Below are 18,631 nucleotides of genomic sequence, written 5' to 3' on the forward strand. Positions count from 1 at the left end.
TTAGTGTTTAACGTCCCGTTGACAGCGAGGTCATCAGAGACAGGGCACGAGCTCGGAGAGGAATGGAGAAGGAAAATAGCCGTGCCCTTTCGAAGAAATCATCCTGACATTTGCCTTAAGCTAACAATGAAGAAGAGGCAGTAGGTTAGCAGCATATGTAAACAAGAGGCAGAAACATCGTGACTATATTGTACGCCAATTTATGAGGAAGCATTGCTTTTAATCAGTAAATACCAAACTGGATAGACAAATGATGATTCCATATTTTAGAATGACCACAGATGATGCTTTATAAATAAAAGCGAAGCGCGTCTGGTGAAAAATACTCAAGTTTCGCAATGAGCTTAAGGACGGACAAACCACACGCTGCGGATTGAAGGTTATGTTAACATATATACATAAGTGTCATCTTTTCCGCAAAAGCCGGCTCGTTTGCAGGAGCCTACAAATTTCGGCATGTTTTCATATAGTAGGAACTTGACACCAACGCTCTCTACATGTCGGTAGTGTTTGGAAATTAATCCTTGTATGTGAGTTGGCAGTGTAACCGTCTTCGATTGTTTGTGTTTCAGTTAAGTAGTGGCTACTATTGTGCTTATAGTTCTGTTATTTTCAACGACACGACAAACACAGTTTTTCTCCAACTAATGAGTAAAATTTAGTGCTCAGCAACGAGTGGTAATGCCAAAAGAAAATCATTAACAAACTACGTAATTACTCGAATAAATTTAGTAGAGAAGCTGGCAAATACCATGACGACGTAAAGTTTTCTTCACTGAGTTTCTCTCTTCCCCGTCCGCAAAATTAAGGGCGCGGCTTAAAATCGAATGGGACTTAATTTCGGGCCGTTATGGTAGGTAACTGTCACATTTGTGAATTAATATTAGAAATGAACTTGAATATGACTGTGTTCATTTACGTGCCTAAGATCACACGAATGAAGTAAAGGAAATGTTTGAAGTAGAAATATTAAAAGTGTTTGATCGAGTGTTGCATTATATGGCTGTGAAATCTCAACTTTGGGGCTGAAGTTGAAATGTGACTGAGTTCCTCTGTGACATGATGCTATAGACGCATGACAAAAATTAAAAATATCGCAAATATAACTAAGGAGATTTTTTAAGAACGAGTAAAATAGGAATTTCAACGTAACATGACGAATGTGGTGGCGTGTTGTATAACCACTATAATGGGGAGGACTATTGAAAAAAAATCAATAAGAGGTTTCGCGAAATGGAAGAGATCCAAGAGATGGTGAGCGTTAATGATGGTTACATCAGATTATGAAACGCATATACCGTGAGAATTATAATGGAGATGAACAGGAAGTCTCAGAAACAGAAATGGCGGAAAAATGTAAGCAAGCTCCTGTCCCGGCTGGGTTACAGTGACAGGAAATGGTTTTCTCTTCCATTTACACAGGTTGTTGTCAATCACGTTTAGTAGCGTGCGTTATGTGGGGAGTTTACCTCCTGTATGTTTCTCAGTAACCAGATGTTCTCGTTTCAAAGCGACATGTCACCTTCAGACGTTGACCGGAAGAATTCTATGTGCCTTTCCTGCGTGAGTCGTAAGTGTTATTTTTTCTGTCTTGTCGAGTTATCTAACTACCACTCAGAGGACTCCCAGACTTCTCTTTGATAGTGCAAACTAAATTTCATTGACGGGAGATATGAAACACTATCTATGAAGCCATGTGAGGGCCTCTGAAGAGCTGTTTGAATGGACCGCCGGGAGGCAGGATGTTCTGACGATGTGCGCTCTATTGTTCCTATACATTGACACCTTGGACAGAGAATCAAGCAGCATTCGGGGAATACAAGGGACGACAACACCGCAGAGTTAGTGAAGTGTGTGCAGGTACTGAAAACGACGTTCCACATTGAGTGTTTGCCTTGACTAGCGCTGAATGCTTTATTTTCTTCTAAGGCCCAAAAGCAAATGATAGTGATTAAAATGCCGCTATAAGTGCAGTGCTTCTATCAACAGACGTGTGTTTTGTTAGAGGGAGAAATGATGTCAGATTATTTCACTATGCGAACTGCTTCACCTATATGCTGGTTCTCTCTTCATAGAAAAACTTGGTTGAGCGATTAACACGAGAGAAACTGTCTCATACCTTACGCTAACTCGCTTAGAAACGAAAGCTTACAATCAAGTTTACTAACTAGAATTTGAAATGGACGGCGGATAGATGATACCAAAAAAGGTGGACGGACTACGAACTGCAGGTCTGCTACCTAATCACCGTGATCATGGAAGAAAATTAATGCAGATTTATCTTGTGAGGTGTTTGGAACGTGTTCTGTGGTCTAAATGTTTCCGCATCTATACTGCCACTCCATGTGAGGTGTTTGGAACGTGTTCTGTGGTCTAAATGTTTCCGCATCTATACTGCCACTCCATGTCTGCGTAACTACTGCGCGGCCTCAGAAATGTCTGTTTCTTCGTTTAGGCAAGTTGTTCCACAAAATTCCTTCACCCTATTTTGATCAAGTACTAATTTGATATACCCATCTAATTTTCAGCAATCACCATCTGCGTTTTACTTCCACTTAAGGCTAAACGCCAAACAAATATTTTTAGAAAAAATTCTTTACAGCTAAGTTTACATTCTGTGTTAACATGTTTCTCTTTACGAAGCTTTTGTCGCTGTTGTCAGTGTATATTTTAATATCATCTTTACGTTTGTTGTCATCCGTTATTATGTTGTCCAAACAGCAGAACTTTTCTACTACTTTCAACATCTCACTTTTTTTATCTAATTCACTCAGGATTACCTGATTTCATTCGACCACATTCTATTAAAGATATTTTACTTTCCGTTTTTTAGCTTATAACCTACGAAAACATTCAGAAAATCTTCCGAATTCTTTTTCTGTCTCTGACAGATTACGATTTCATCGTAAAACTTTAGTTTTTGTTTCTTTTTCCATGAGCTTTAATTCTCTTTCCAAATTTCCCCTTAGTTTCCTTTACTGCTTGCCGTGTGAACAAATTTAATGAGATTGAGGCTAGACTACAATACGTTCTCACTCCCATTTCAGTTACCAACCTTTCAAAAATGGTTCAAATGGCTCTGAGCACTATGGGACTTAACATCTGTGGTCATCAGTCCCCTATAACTTAGAACTACTTAAACCTAACTAACCTAAGGACATCACACACATCCATGCCCGAGGCAGGATTCGAACCTGCGACCGTAGCAGTCACACGGTGCCGGACTGTACCAACCTTTCGATCCATATACTACATCACTTTAAAATGTTTAAAACTGAAGAGTTTGCAAAAAAATAGGAAATGGGGTCTGGGTAAATTGAAAGAACCAGAGGCTGTTGAGAGTTTTGAAAGGTAGTATTAGGAACAATTGATTACAACAGAGAAATGAATACAGCAGATGATGAAAAGCTAGCTTTGAGAGATGAAACAAATCTAGTAGAACTCGTTGGAGATATTGTATTTAATTGATGAAACTGGAAAATTTAAAAATAAACAAATGAGTTAGACGAAAGCGAATACAAACGGCTAATAAGTTGGTCCGGTGCGAGTAGGACTGTTCTGTATAGACAGTTCATCCATTATGGGAATCGAGAATTCCGATCATTTTTGCCTGTTATCGACATTGATACTCGCAAGATACCGGTCCCAGGGATTCCAAGATTTTCGAGACTTTTAATTTCAATAATACAAATGCGACAAAGTCATGCAAAAAGCAGACGACCACTATTATTATAATCAGTAGTTCTCAATTCAGACTGACTAGGCTGCAATGGTGAAAGTCCAGCATCAGGCAAGAAATGACATTATTGCTCAAATGACGCGTTTCGGGATTTATCTATCATGAGATATCTAGTACCGATTACTGCACGTAGATAAGGCGTTTCAAGTTGCAGACTATTCTGCGAATCTATCTATTTTTTCTTCCACATACAACTTGAAACGCCATATCTACGTGTACTAATCGCTTGTGGATACCTGATGGTGGATGAATTTCGGAACGCGTCACGCCAACAACAAAATTATTCCTTGCCTAATGTTTGATTTTCACCATTGTGACCTAGTCAGCCTGAATGCAGTACTGCGGTTTATTGTAACAATGGTCAACTGCCTTCTGCATGATTTTATGTCACATTTACATTATTGAAATTAAAACATTCTCGAAAATCTTGGACGCCCTGGAACTGATACCTTTCCAGTATTAATGTCACTAACAGGCAAAAATAGATGAACTTCTCGATTCCCAGAACGGATGAACTGCCTGTATACATAATTAAATTTGTACGGAACGCTGATTGCGCGGACTCTACTCACAGCAGACCCATTTTTATTTCCTTTACGTGTAGTGTTAAACCTTGTTTCTTGCTAAATCTCATGACATAGGTCAACGGAAAGTACCGTGTAGGTATTAAAGAGAGAGTTTGGTTGTACAAAATGTCTGACGTCAATGGTTGTAGGTTTTGGTTGCACTGACTTATAAGCTTACATTTATTACATCGCCAAGGCCTGTAGACTTTAGTATGTGACATAAATTTCAACTTGATACGCCTATCCGTTCCTGAGAAAAAGGGTTTGGAACAGTCGGACGGACAGACATACAGACAGACAGACAACAAAGTGACACTATAAGGTTTCCGTTTTTACCGATTTACGTACGGAACCCTAAAATGAGATTGACAGAGAGTGCAAAATGCTTAACAAGGGAAGCATAAGAACTTCTCACTGATCTGATTCACATTGACAGGATGTTTAGTGAACGACTAGGACTTCGGCATGTGTAAACAGGAAGACGCAATTCTCAACCTTTTTAGAGAAAATCGAGTTTGAAAGTTTGAGACCTGTTTTTATAGTTTGAACAGCTGCGCGGGGTAGCCGCGTGGTCTGAGGCGCCTTCCATGGTTAGCGCGGCACCCACCGTTGGAGTTTCGAGTCCACCCTCGGGCATGGGCGTGTGTGTGTTGTCCTTAGCGTAAGTTAGTGTAAGTTAGCCTATGGGACCTATGACCTCAGCAGTTTGGTCCCATAGGAACTTACCACAAATTAAAAACAAAAATAGTTTGAACGGTCGCTAGTATTATAGAAATTCACAGCCGGGTGAGTAAGCGCGTAGTTTCATAAGCGCGAGGTCTCGGATCGAATCTTGTTGTTGCTAATTTTTTTCATTCCTATGTAATAGTAACATGAGTTGTTATAACTGTGGGGACTGATGACCACAGATGTTAAGTCCCATAGTGCTCAGAGCCATTTGTTATAACTGTGCAAATCACCCATAGTTAATGGTTCATTTATTATTTTCGTAATTTTTATCGAGAAAAAAAGGACAAAAAGGTTTTTGTAATGAGGTCGGATATAAAGATAAGGATGAGAAAGAACTTTCAGTAAAATGAGTATAGTCATTTTATTTAAATTATTCCATCTACACTTGTGAACAAGTATAACGTGCATGGATCAGTGCGCGTATGAGGGTGATACTAATCTTATGAACATGCAAAACAATAATTATTGTTAAATAAAGCACATGGACGCGAAATTTTTGCATGTACATAGTTCTTTCAGCGTATCAAATTTGTTTTACATTCGTAAATGGTTCCCAGTCATCACGCAGTTTCGTGGTGTAGCACTCGTATGTGTTGTTAAAATTAAGTGGGAATGAAAAAAGGAAAAAAGAAAACAGGGAAAAAAAGTAGCGGCAGCGAGATTCGATCTAGGAACCTCGCGCTCAAGAGCGCTTACTCGCTAGGCTGCGGAATCTTTGAGTACTGGCAACTATACAAAAGCAGTCATAAAGTTTTCTAATTAGATTTTCACGATACCTCATGAGTTGCTTCTTCCTGTTTACATTTGTTGCAGTCCTAGTCATGCCCTACACGTCCTGTCGATGTGAGTCAAATTGGTGAGGGGGTGTTGGAGGGATCTTCTTGTAAGCGGGAATCGCTAGAGGACAACTGTAAAGGGTATAGAAGCATCTACAACTAGGGGAAAGATAGGTACTGCGTATAGGAAAATTAAAAATGTCTTTAAAGAAAAGATCGCTCACACCGGAAACCAGTACTAAGTAAAGAAGGGAGAGCTGAAAGATGGAAGGAATATATAGATGGGTTCTAAAAGGGAACTTGAAGCTTGTATTATAGAAAGTGACAGGAAGTAGATGAAGATCAGATGGTAGTGCGTGATGAATCTGGGAAACATGAGCGGAAACAAGGACCTTGGAGTAGCCGTCGTTCCCTCGGAAATGCTGATATCATTGGGAGAGCCAGCTATGACAGAAACTATTCCACCTGATGTGCAAGATAAATGGGACAGGGGAAAAGCCCTGAGAGTTCAGGAAGGTGTAGTAATTCCAATTACAAAGAAAGGCGGTGCTGAAAGGTGTCAATATTTCTGAATCATAAGTTTAATAATTCATGGTTGTAAAATACTAACTCAGATTATTTACGGAAGAATGGAGAAACTGATAAAAGCCGACCTCGGGGACGACCAGCTTGGCTTCCGGAGAAATATAGGAACACATGAGCCTTTACTGATCCTAAGACTCATCGTAGAAGATAGGTTGAGGAATGACAAATCTACGTTTATAGTTTTGTAGACTTGGTGAAAGCTTTTGACGCTGTTGACTGCAATACACTCCGAAATTTTGAAGGTAACAGGGGTAGAATACATAGAAGAGAAATAAAAACGTCGTCGTCTGCCGATGGTGTCATTTTGTCAGAGACAGCACAGGACTTGGAAGTGAAGTTGAACGAAATGGACAGTGCCTTGAAAGGAAGATGTAAGATGAACAAAAGCAAAACAAGGATAGTGGGATGCATTCGAATGAAATCAGGGGATGTTGAGGGAATTAGATTAGGAAACGAGACACTAAAAGTGGTAAAGGAGTTTTGGTGTTTGGACAGTACGCCGAACTAACACTGGTTCAGTTGAATCTGTAACAAAGTTCATCGCGAGGACAACGGTTGAAATCCGTGTCCGGCCATCATGATTTCGGCCATCATGGCTTAGTTAAGTTTTCTGTGATTTCCCTAAATCGCTTCAGGCAAATTCCAGGATGGTTCTTTTGAAAGGGCACGACCGATTCCCCATCGTTCCCGATGGGACCGATGACCTCGTTGTTTGGTCCCCTCCCCCAAACTCAACCAACCAACCAACCAACCGACATAGTTCATGGTCCGTGCGAGAGCACGTTGTGACAAACGTAGCTACTGTGATGAGCCATCGCTACTTGAAAAGATTATATTTTACTCCAAATTCGTATTCTCTTAACAGCACACAGATATGAAGATAAGTATAAATATTATCAGTCTCATTCGACTGAAAGTTTATTCTTTCCTACCATCATATTGCACCTATTTGTTCAAGATTATTAGTTATGAAAGACGGATAGCATTTATTGTTATCTACGTGATACGATTGTGGGCTTGGATGATGGACGGGGTTGGCAGCACAGTCCTGTGAGTACTGAAGCCGTGTGTGCGTTCCATATCACGTAACGTTTCGTCGACATTGGTCATCGCTTACTTGAGAAATTGTGTAGTGGAGAAATACCAAAAATTCGTAATGGAAAAAATGTGGATATTAATTCATAATATTATATGATATGACATAATGAATGAATAATATGATGTGACAATTTCCATTTAGATCACACTGCCAAAAGCACTATCGGAAAAAAGACAAACGTGGTATAGAACTATTTTCTCTGTTTCTCTCGTAGGTTATGCTGTCGCATTTCGTGGCATTCAGTAACACAGTAGCCACTTGTAGATGTTATAAATCCACATCACTGTAATTGGATAATGAGTTTTTTTTCAAGGAAACACGTCGAGTTTGTTTGGTCATTAGATTGCATCGTCGAGTATAAGCTCTTCTGATTATCTTATCAACAGTCCTCGGCATATCTGTTCTTATTTTGTATTTGAGTAATTTTTGCTACGTAGATGTACTGAATACATAGTTACCAGCAGTGACGCTCTTTTCAATATCACGTAACGAGCGAACGTTTATTACGAAGCTTCAGTGATAAATCTCACCATTTTTCTTCTTAGCTGTGTGGGTCCCCAGCAAACAGCTTTCGTACAAATGATTGTTGGCTAATAGTCATTTATCTGGTCCCTACTGTCTCAACACACAGTGTTCGAAACCCCTGTCTAGATATTTTTGAACAGTTCAGTAAGTCCCTGCAGTCTAGATACATTTGGAACGTTGTGGATATTCAAAGAATGAGCTTGCCTGTTTCATTGTGACACCTTTTTCCACACACTATTTAACCAATTAAGCACTGGAGTTGTTAATCCTCCCAACTTATTTATTACATGGCAGAGGCGGCGTATCGTTTCAGGTAATAATTTACCGTCTTGTTGTCGTGATCAGCTGTGAAGCTGCGAATGCACGATTTAGCAATGAAAAGAAGGCCTACAAACTTATTAGGGTCATAGGTGTATAGTAACGCTCAAGTTTGCTTGTCGTCTTCGGTAACGTATGATGGTTATTTTCCTTTCTGCTATCTCAATTTGCTTTAGTTCTGTACACAGAAGAGGTAAAACTTATAAGACTATTTTTATGATGGACTTATCAAATCGACCTGTTTCTTGCAGTGCCATACTAAAGTGTTCGCCACCAGTCCTTGGGAAACTGAAAGACCTCCTGGGAATATGCTGCAAGTTCACCAGACACTCTTCTCGCTCCCTCACATCTTTCATGCCAAAAACCGTTTTGACACGAGACGTGAATCCTAATGCGAATGTGGACATGGTTTTCAGCGTGATTAGTTTACGCTCATATAGAGTCATATAATATCTGCTCTCAAATGCGGTCTACGACCGCAGCATTCTCCAGCGGCAGTGGTCGGTAACATATGGAGCGTCACTCGCGAGAAAAATAGTTCAAAAATCAACATACCTGAACTAGATACTTCAACTTCGTTAGCAGATGTTGAAGGTGGGAACCTTGTTGTATCAGTAAGCGCTTATCAACAAGCGTTTAACATGAAGAGAGAGCTTCAAAACTATTACATTACCTCCAAAACAAGATAACATTGACAAGATATTTGAACAAGGAAACGGAGTTCAAATAAGGAGCTAACATTTCATGTCCGCCCTGAAATCTAACGCAATGCCGAAATTTCGGATGCAGCAGGCTACCGAACACTCTGTTGCAAGCCTAAGTTAGATTTAACTAGATTTCCAGCACTTCAAAACTTCCTGTGCGTTTATTTTCCTAGGTGGCAATATGAAGAAGCAGTTACGTAGCAATTTTAGTTGTTGACCAACAGATCTATGAAAAGTAAAGGGAACGCGTTGGTAAAAGCTCAAAATACGAAAAACTAAATTTAAAAATTAAGACAGGGTAACTTACCATAGGTCTTAATGCAACTGCTACAATAAATCACATTGTGACGCATGTCTAATAATGGTGTATTGCAGATAGTAAACTATCGAAACACTCAAAACCCATTGCAGTACTAGCTTCATTGACAGCCACCACAAGACGGCCGCTTTGCGTCCGTACGCGCGACCTGCAGAAGTTTCGAAACTCAACCAATAGCATAGTTACAGTGTTAACTACGATAGGAGAAGGTTTAGATACTCTAGCTTTCCACTGAAATACAAATAACGAAGTGCAGCACCTTCAAAAATTTGATCAGCCTGTTAGAAAATTACATCAAAAGCTATAAAACTTTGTTACTTACAGTAATGACTTTATAATAAAGTATACAAAAAGAAAACTGCCCAGAAGGAAGTAAAACAAGGAAATGTAGATGTTCCGGAGGTGAATTTATCTCGGACCAAGTTTCTACTCCTACCCAACCAGTGGAGATGCATACGATCATTGAATAAAACTTCTGAAGAGATTTATATTCCCATCCATGTCTTTGCCCACAGAGGTATGGTAGTTTTATTAACCACTAACGGATCAGTTCGCGACATTTTCTTTTAACAGCTCGTACAAAGAAGATGCGGTATTGTGTACATTTTTAATATTTTTGTGTATTTTTAAAAGTGTCGTTGGAACATACTATTTTAATAGTACGCAAATTGTAATGGAAAAACTACAACAGATGGCACGAAGCTACAGAAAGTTGCGTTTCAGTAAAGCGGCCTCTCAGTTCGGCCAGTGACGTAGAATGTGAACATTCATAGTATTGGTTCACGTTTCATAGCTCTTTGTGAAAATGCAGTGCGTCTTATTCTTTAGTTTACATTTGCAAGTGCAAAATTCTGCTCTATGATGTCACAAGTCTTGCCCTGCTCTTGGTCGACGTTCACTTTCATGCCTCGTGTGAGGACAGCTGAGTTTGGTGAGTGAGAAATAACTGAAATACACTCCTGGAAATGGAAAAAAGAACACATTGACACCGGTGTGTCAGACCCACCATACTTGCTCCGGACACTGCGAGAGGGCTGTACAAGCAATGATCACACGCACGGCACAGCGGACACACCAGGAACCGCGGTGTTGGCCGTCGAATGGCGCTAGCTGCGCAGCATTTGTGCACCGCCGCCGTCAGTGTCAGCCAGTTTGGCGTGGCATACGGAGCTCCATCGCAGTCTTTAACACTGGTAGCATGCCGCGACAGCGTGGACGTGAACCGTATGTGTAGTTGACGGACTTTGAGCGAGGGCGTATAGTGGGCATGCGGGAGGCCGGGTGGACGTACCGCCGAATTGCTCAACACGTGGGGTGTGAGGTCTCCACAGTACATCGATGTTGTCGCCAGTGGTCGGCGGAAGGTGCACGTGCCCGTCGACCTGGGACCGGACCGCAGCGACGCACGGATGCACGCCAAGACCGTAGGATCCTACGCAGTGCCGTAGGGGACCGCACCGCCACTTCCCAGCAAATTAGGGACACTGTTGCTCCTGGGGTATCGGCGAGGACCATTCGCAACCGTCTCCACGATGCTGGGCTACGGTCCCGCACACCGTTAGGCCGTCTTCCGCTCACGCCCCAACATCGTGCAGCCCGCCTCCAGTGGTGTCGCGACAGGCGTGAATGGAGGGACGAATGGAGACGTGTCGTCTTCAGCGATGAGAGTCGCTTCTGCCTTGATGCCAATGATGGTCGTATGCGTGTTTGGCGCCGTGCAGGTGAGCGCCACAATCAGGACTGCATACGACCGAGGCACACAGGGCCAACACCCGGCATCATGGTGTGGGGAGCGATCTCCTACACTGGCCGTGCACCACTGGTGATCGTCGAGGGGACACTGAATAGTGCACGGTACATCCAAACCGTCATCGAACCCATCGTTCTACCATTCCTAGACCGGCAAGGGAACTTGCTGTTCCAACAGGACAATGCACGTCCGCATGTATCCCGTGCCACCCAACGTGCTCTAGAAGGTGTAAGTCAACTACCCTGGCCAGCAAGATCTCCGGATCTGTCCCCCATTGAGCATGTTTGGGACTGGATGAAGCGTCGTCTCACGCGGTCTGCACGTCCAGCACGAACGCTGGTCCAATTGAGGCGCCAGGTGGAAATGGCATGGCAAGCCGTTCCACAGGACTACATCCAGCATCTCTACGATCGTCTCCATGGGAGAATAGCAGCCTGCATTGCTGCGAAAGGTGGATATACGCTGTACTAGTGCCGACGTTGTGCATGCTCTGTTGCCTGTGTCTATGTGCCTGTGGTTCTGTCAGTGTGATCATGTGATGTATCTGACCTCAGGAATGTGTCAATAAAGTTTCCCCTTCCTGGGACAATGAATTCACGGTGTTCTTATTTCAATTTCCAGGAGTGTATTTAATCGTGCCACTGCAACACAGCGTTTCTGTGTGCTGTTAACACGGATTGCATGTAAAGTAGCAGCCTTCATTGTTGTGTGGCACATACTGCACTTGCCATCTTTACCACATCACCACTGTTCCATGTTGGTACCTCGTGAAAAAGCTAGACATTTTGATTGCGGCCTCACAATACACGTATTGCTTATGGAATTCGTCATAAATAATCTACCACAATTTGAGAAGAATAGTGATGATTTTAGTATCTATAACACTAGAAGGAAAAAGACCTTATAACTCATTATTAAAGCTGTCAGTGGCTCAGAAAGGAGTTCAATACGCAGAAACAAAAAGTTTTTATCATTTTCCCAATAACATGACACGTCTGACGGGTAGCAAAGTAAGTTTTAAATCTAACTTGAAATCATTTCTCCTGGACCACAACTGCTAATCCATTAATGAATTTTTGCTTAATACTGTAACCAGTAAAAAATAAATAAAAATAAAGTGTAGTTGCATGAGTAGGATAAAAAATGTGTTCATTAATGTTAACACTACAATTTTCATGCATTCATATCATGTAAACTGATTCGTTTCACATCATTTTGATGAAAAAATCATTCAGATGATGAACAGTAATGTGTAACTAACTAACAAATTAGGATTTAATATGCCGTCAGCGGTGAAGTCGTTAGAAACACGGCACAAACTCGTATTGGGGAAGGACGTGGAAGGGAATCGACTGTGTCCTTTTGCTAGGGAATCATACGAGATTGTCCAGAAGGGATTTAGGATTTATGGGAAAAAACGTAAGCCTTAAATCTGGCAGGCCTGGAGGAGATTTGAACCCTCTATCTCCCAAATGAGAGTCCATTGTCTCAGCTGTGCGCCACTTCTATCAGTATGTTCGAAAAGTGGCTAAAAAGAATATACACTGACGGAAAAAAATCATATCACCAAAAAAATCATTTATTTGGAGTAATGAAATTGCGCGAATACATCTGTCCAGGTAGCAAATTTAAGTGATTGGCATTGCAAGATCACATGTTAATGTAAGCGCGAGAAAGCCATTGCAATGTGAACTACTGGTACATTAATAACCGGTGTAACAGCCAGAATGTTGTAATGCAATCATTCCAACGTTCATAGATTGTGTTGTACAAGTGTAGGATGTTAGTTTGTGGGATGGAGTTCCATACCTGTTGCACTTGGATGGTTAACGCTGCCTGTGGATGACGCTAGAGTTTCCGTTGATGTCTCATACATGCTCGATTGGAGACAGATGTAGTCATCGAGCAGGCCAAGACACATATCGACACACTGTAGAGCATGTTGGGATACAAACAACAGCGGTACGTGGGCGAGCGTTATCCTCTTGGAAAACAGACCCAGGAATGCTGTTGATGAATGGCAGCACAACAGGTCAGATCACCATATTGACATACAGATTTGCAATCGGGCTGCTTGGGATAACCACGCGAGTGTCTCTGCTGCCATACGAGATCGCTCTCCCGACCATAACTCCAGGTGTAGGTTCAGCGTGTCCAGTGTACAGACAGATTGGTTGCAGGCCCACAACTGGCTTGCTTCTAAACAACACACGGCCATCACTGCACCAAGACGAATCAGCTTTCCTCAGAAAACGCAACAGATCTCCACCGTGCCCTCTAATGAGCTCTCGCTTGACACCACTGAAATCAGAAACGGTGGTGGTTTGGGGACAGTGGAATGCATGTTACAGGGCCTCTAGCTAGGGTTTTACTTGAAGTAATCGATTTGTAAGAGTTTGTTGAGCCTTTGTGATATCAGCTGCTGCTAAGCTGCAGAGTTCGATGCGCCAGAGCAATACGCCGAACACGACCGTCTTCCGTCTCGGTAGTGCCACGTGGCAGTCCGGAGGCCGGTCTTCTTGCGACCATACATTTTCGTGACCACTACTGCCAGCAGTCGTGTACATTGGCTACAATCGTGTCAAGTATTTCTGCAGTATTGCAGAAGGAGCATCCAGCTTATCGTAGCTCTATTACATGTCGTCGTTGAAACTCAGTAACGTGTTGATAATGGCGTCTTTGCCGCAAAAAGGCGTTCTTGACTAATAGCAACTCACCACGTCCAGTCTCAAAGGTAACTAACGCTCACGACTGTTAACAAATTGTACTGAAAGCAAACCTCATTTGCATTCAGCCGGCCGCTGTGGCCGAGCGGTTCCAGGGGCTTCAGTTCGGAACCGCGCTGCTGCTACTGTCGCAGGTTCGAATCCTGCCTCGGGCATGGATGTGTATGCTGCCTTTAGGTTTGTTAGGTGTAAGCAGTTCTAAGTCTAGGGGACTGATGACCTCATATGGTAAGTCCCATAGTGCTTACAGCCATTTGAACCCTTCATTTCCATTCTCGTAGTGGCACTAGAGCGCCACTTCTGTGCGCCTGGCGTGAAATTTGAATACCCATCATCTTTCAGATGTAAAAACACCTACCAGCTTCCGCTTATGTCGCACACCTCTTGCGACATTTTTTTCGTCAATGAATTTTCGATCATAGATGTACAGATGCATGTTCGGCCATTGCGATTTGGATTTTGTTGCTTGCGCTAAATCACTTAGTGGTGAATTTCCGTATAGTTCCTTCGACAAGGCCACGCCCAATTTCCTTGTCCAGATAAGCTTGTGCTGTTTCTCGTAATTACCTCCAAGTCGGCCGGACACTAGCTTCAGATCGTCCTTCCGTCATTCTGGAGGAAAACTGTAATTAACACAGGACGGTCTCAATATTTGGTAGAGATATATTGTGTCATTGAATGTGAACTATACTACAGCAAGAGATGAGAACTGCCGCGTGTGTAATTGAAATGAACAAACCTCCATCTTTATAAATCCAGCAGCAAGCTGCAGCACAGGTCGCCAAACAGATTTTCAGCACGGACGATGCTGAAGGCTGATGGGAACACGGCGCTTGATACGGTTCAGCTCTGCACTTGGCAGACGCGGCCAGTGCCGCAACTGGTTTGGCACGGGCAGCTCGTCGGCGGCGGAGCGGCTTTCGTCGTACGTGACACGCATGCGGACGGGCTGTGTTGCCGCCGCCTGCTGCCGCTCCAGATCCTGTGTTTGCTGCCAGTAACAACAGACGGGCCGCACGCGGCGCAGCCCGCAAACAAAAATACGAGCTGTTTGGGCGTGGCTGCCTCCCGGAGCGCAACACGGCCGTCACACTGACCAGAGCCACGCAGTCGCTCCTCTGTTCTCCCGTTCTTCTCGACTGTGTTCGCTGGTTCTCGCCGCCCCCGCCGCCGCCGTCGTATAGCGCATTCCCCTCCCACCTACGTCTCGCTAAATGACGACGACCAATGGACATAGAGAGGAACTGGAGTTCGCACGGAAGTTTACCGACAGTTGTTCTTCCCACGTCAGATTCGAGTACGCAACAGGGAAGGGGAAGAAAGTAGGGGTAACAGAGGTACCCGCCACCACATAACGTAAGGTGGCTCATACAGTATACATTTAAACCTAGGAGGTAATACTACATCAAGTCTCGAATGAGAAGAGAAAGGGTAGTTTGTTCGTAGGGGCTGCGTCGATGCGTATCTCCGCGGATACGGTCTGCGCCGTTGTATCTGCAGGTATCCGCCATAATAGTGACTTTATGGTTTGTGTGTTAAAATACCTCGTCAATGTTACGAATTTCGCCAAATTTTGCATTACGAACGATCGATAATAGTGATTATCATTGTTATTACACATTTGGAATGGAGTGCTGCTGTATTGATTTTAACGAACATTGTCCTGGGACAGTAGATACATGCTGATTTTCGTGGTTTTCTGCACAAACACACGTATATCGTGCTTCCATCATACCAGTAGCTCCCGTAAGTTAAGAGTCCTTACTGTTCCGTTTACATCAACAAAGGCCACGTATGTAATTAACGAGAGCTACTACAAAGCGACATGAATGCTGTTCCGGGACACTTCATCCACTGGAATCTTTTGATGGTCTGTCTCCTATTTGTATATTACATACGGCATAAATAATGTTTTGGTATAACATCAGCCAATCTGTCCACGTTTCTCTTAAATCTATGTGCAAGTACGCCGTGCAGCGCTTTTTTACACTCAAGAGTATAATAAGGGATCTGACATTATTGCGAGTTAACGTTAATTTGGTAAACTACACCACTAACATTTAACAACATGCAGGATTTGACCACAAATTGAAACACTGCGTTATGAGACTTCCCAAGGTTGGGAAAATATTGTGCAGAAAATTTCACGTTAAATCATCTCAGTAATTACGACAGAAAGTTTGTAACTTAGGGAACTATCAAGAATACGACAGACAATATTATAAGGAAATGAGGCGATGATCGTCATCTACATTCGTGGTCTGTGTAGGGTAAGTTACGAACTGTAACTGCAGCAGACGAAAATTTTGACAAGGCGCAGATCTCTCGTGAAAGCTCCGCCGTACCGAACAGGTTCAGTGGTTTACGAAATTTCTGTGTCCGCTGCGGCAGATAAGACTTCCGGATGCTGATAGAGGACTTCCGGCTGCGATGTGGATGCGAATAGCATTTTTATCCGCGCAGTCCTTTAGGTATGAGGTATCTTCATCCTCACATGTGTAGAGGGGTAACGTTTGCGTTTGATGCAGGAACTGCCAGTTAGCACTCAAAGTAAATAAACAGAACGTATTGCGAATAAACAGGTGGAAAGACACACTATATAGTTCACATACAAATTTGGCGATTATCTCTGGAAACAATAACAAGCGTAAAATAACTACTGTGATGAATCATTCGGAGCGCCCTAAAGTGGAACAGTGGTAAAAAATATAGGAGAAGCAGATGCCAAGCTGAGATCCACTAGGAGAAAGTTAAGGAAATGTAATTCACTCCGAAAGAAGTGGCTTACAAAATACTTGTTGGACCGAGTCTTTGAGGATTGCTCGTTGCTTACCAGATGGGATTAGTAGGAGGGTAAGCAATTATTATCCACAATTTAGTTATATTTTTGTTTATTTTGGTAGTACTGTCGTTTTACGTTGATGACGCATGCTTTGTTTATTTGTTGTTATATCTTTGCAATTTTCAAGCTGCTAGGTTTGTTCAATAATCGCTGCCGTGCTGTAAATCATGACTGCTCCGCTGTCTATTTGCACCAAAGAATAGTAACATTCAATGATCCTTTTTTGTGGTCGGAAGGCGTATCGGGGACCTAAATCCATCGAAGACTTTCGCTACAGTACGGGAACAGTGTTTTGCCACGACGGAGTGGCTACGAATGGATTGGAAAAATTCCGAAATGGTCGCACAAGTGTTACGCACGATGAAGGAGCTGGACGACCGTTTACCGCTACAAATGAAGAAACCATTGAGCGTTCACGTGAAATGATTCTCTTAGACAGACGATTAACTTATGACGAAGTGGCACATCGTCTGCAAATTAGTCACGAAATCATCCACAACAGAGTTGGGTTTCATAAAGTTTGTGCAAGATGTGTCCCAAAACAACGCACACAGTTGCATAAACAAACACGCTTGGACATCTGCAAAAAAACATTTGGATCGTTACGATAATGAAGAGGACAACTTCTTAGACAGGATCATTACTGGTGACGAAACATGGATCTATCATTACGAGCCGTAGAGTAAACGGCAGAGTATGGAATGGAAACATCCAAATCCGCCGTTAAAGAAAAAGTTCAGTACCCAACCGTCTGCAGGAAAACGTATGCTTACGGTTTTTTGGGACGCACAAAGTCCAGTACTAGAACATTATGGGGAAAGGGGCACAACAGTAAACAGTGTATGTTACAGTGAGATGCTTAGTGCCAGGCTAAAGCCTGCAATTGGAAGCAAACGCCGAAGATTGCTGTCAAAAGGTGTTGTGTTGTTGCACGACAATGCCCGTCAGCATACTGCCGCCCACACTGCTGAAACGCTCCAGAAACTAAAATTTGAAGTACTAGATCATCCTCCATATAGTACCGATCTTGCCCCTTCTGACTATCACTTATTTGATCCACTCAAGCAGGCATTAAGTGGATCGTCGATTTGCGTCGGACGAAGCAGTGAAAAAAGCGGTGCATTCCTGGCTCGCAGCTCAACCGAGAACCTTCTTTTATGAGGGCATCAGGAAGCTTGTACAACGCTGGACCAAGTGCGTTGATACGCAAGGAGACTTTGTCGAAAAATTATGTTCTTGTAAATTTTCTCTTTGATTACAATAAAATTATATAACTGCTTTGTGGATAATAATTGAATTACACTCGTAGAATAGAGAGGAAAGTCCAGGGAAGAGCGGCTCGTATCATCAAGCGGTAGTTTAATTTCCATGAGAGCGTTACGGAGAGTCTCAACTGACTGCGTTGACAAACACAACAGGAAAGGCGCTGTGCACCATCTAGGGGATTTTATAGTTACAATTCCGAGAGCGTACTTTCCGAGAAGTCAGGGAACATAGTGCTTCCTCCAAGATCAAGCTCGTGGAATGACCACGACAGGAAAATAAGAGAAATTAGAACTCGTACAGTCATTCTTACGGCGCACGAGTCGAGAACGGAGCCATAAGGTGGCCTGCCAAGAGTAGACGTGAATGGCAACTCATTCCACAAGGTTTCAGTGGTCGTCTTTCAATAAAAGTCGCTCTACGAACCTATTTTTTTCACCTTTTATAACATCTGAATTATTTCTTATTATTCATGTAACCATTTATTCATAATATTTTTTCTTGGTACTGTGTGTTATACTAGTCATCAATTTAAATGTGTGTCGTATCAGATTCATCGCATCATAGCCCGAGTGTTTGTCACTGAAATTCCTTGGGCTATGGAGATAATGCTGTCTAGGAAAACCAGTGACACGTCACGTGTTGTGCAAGGTTTGGAATCTGGATTGAATAAGTGAGCAGTTTCCATAT

The 18,631-nt window shown here is 42.6% G+C and overlaps 1 protein-coding gene across 1 annotated transcript in view; it reads left to right on the forward strand.

Annotated features, from left to right (window-relative positions):
* The window catches only part of LOC124803015, a 625,123-nt gene that overhangs the window by 454,466 nt on the left and 152,026 nt on the right, over positions 1-18,631 (forward strand). The window lies entirely within an intron of this gene.

The sequence above is a fragment of the Schistocerca piceifrons genome, chromosome 6, assembly GCF_021461385.2.
Source record: "Schistocerca piceifrons isolate TAMUIC-IGC-003096 chromosome 6, iqSchPice1.1, whole genome shotgun sequence".
NCBI classification, from domain to species: Eukaryota; Metazoa; Arthropoda; class Insecta; order Orthoptera; family Acrididae; genus Schistocerca; species Schistocerca piceifrons.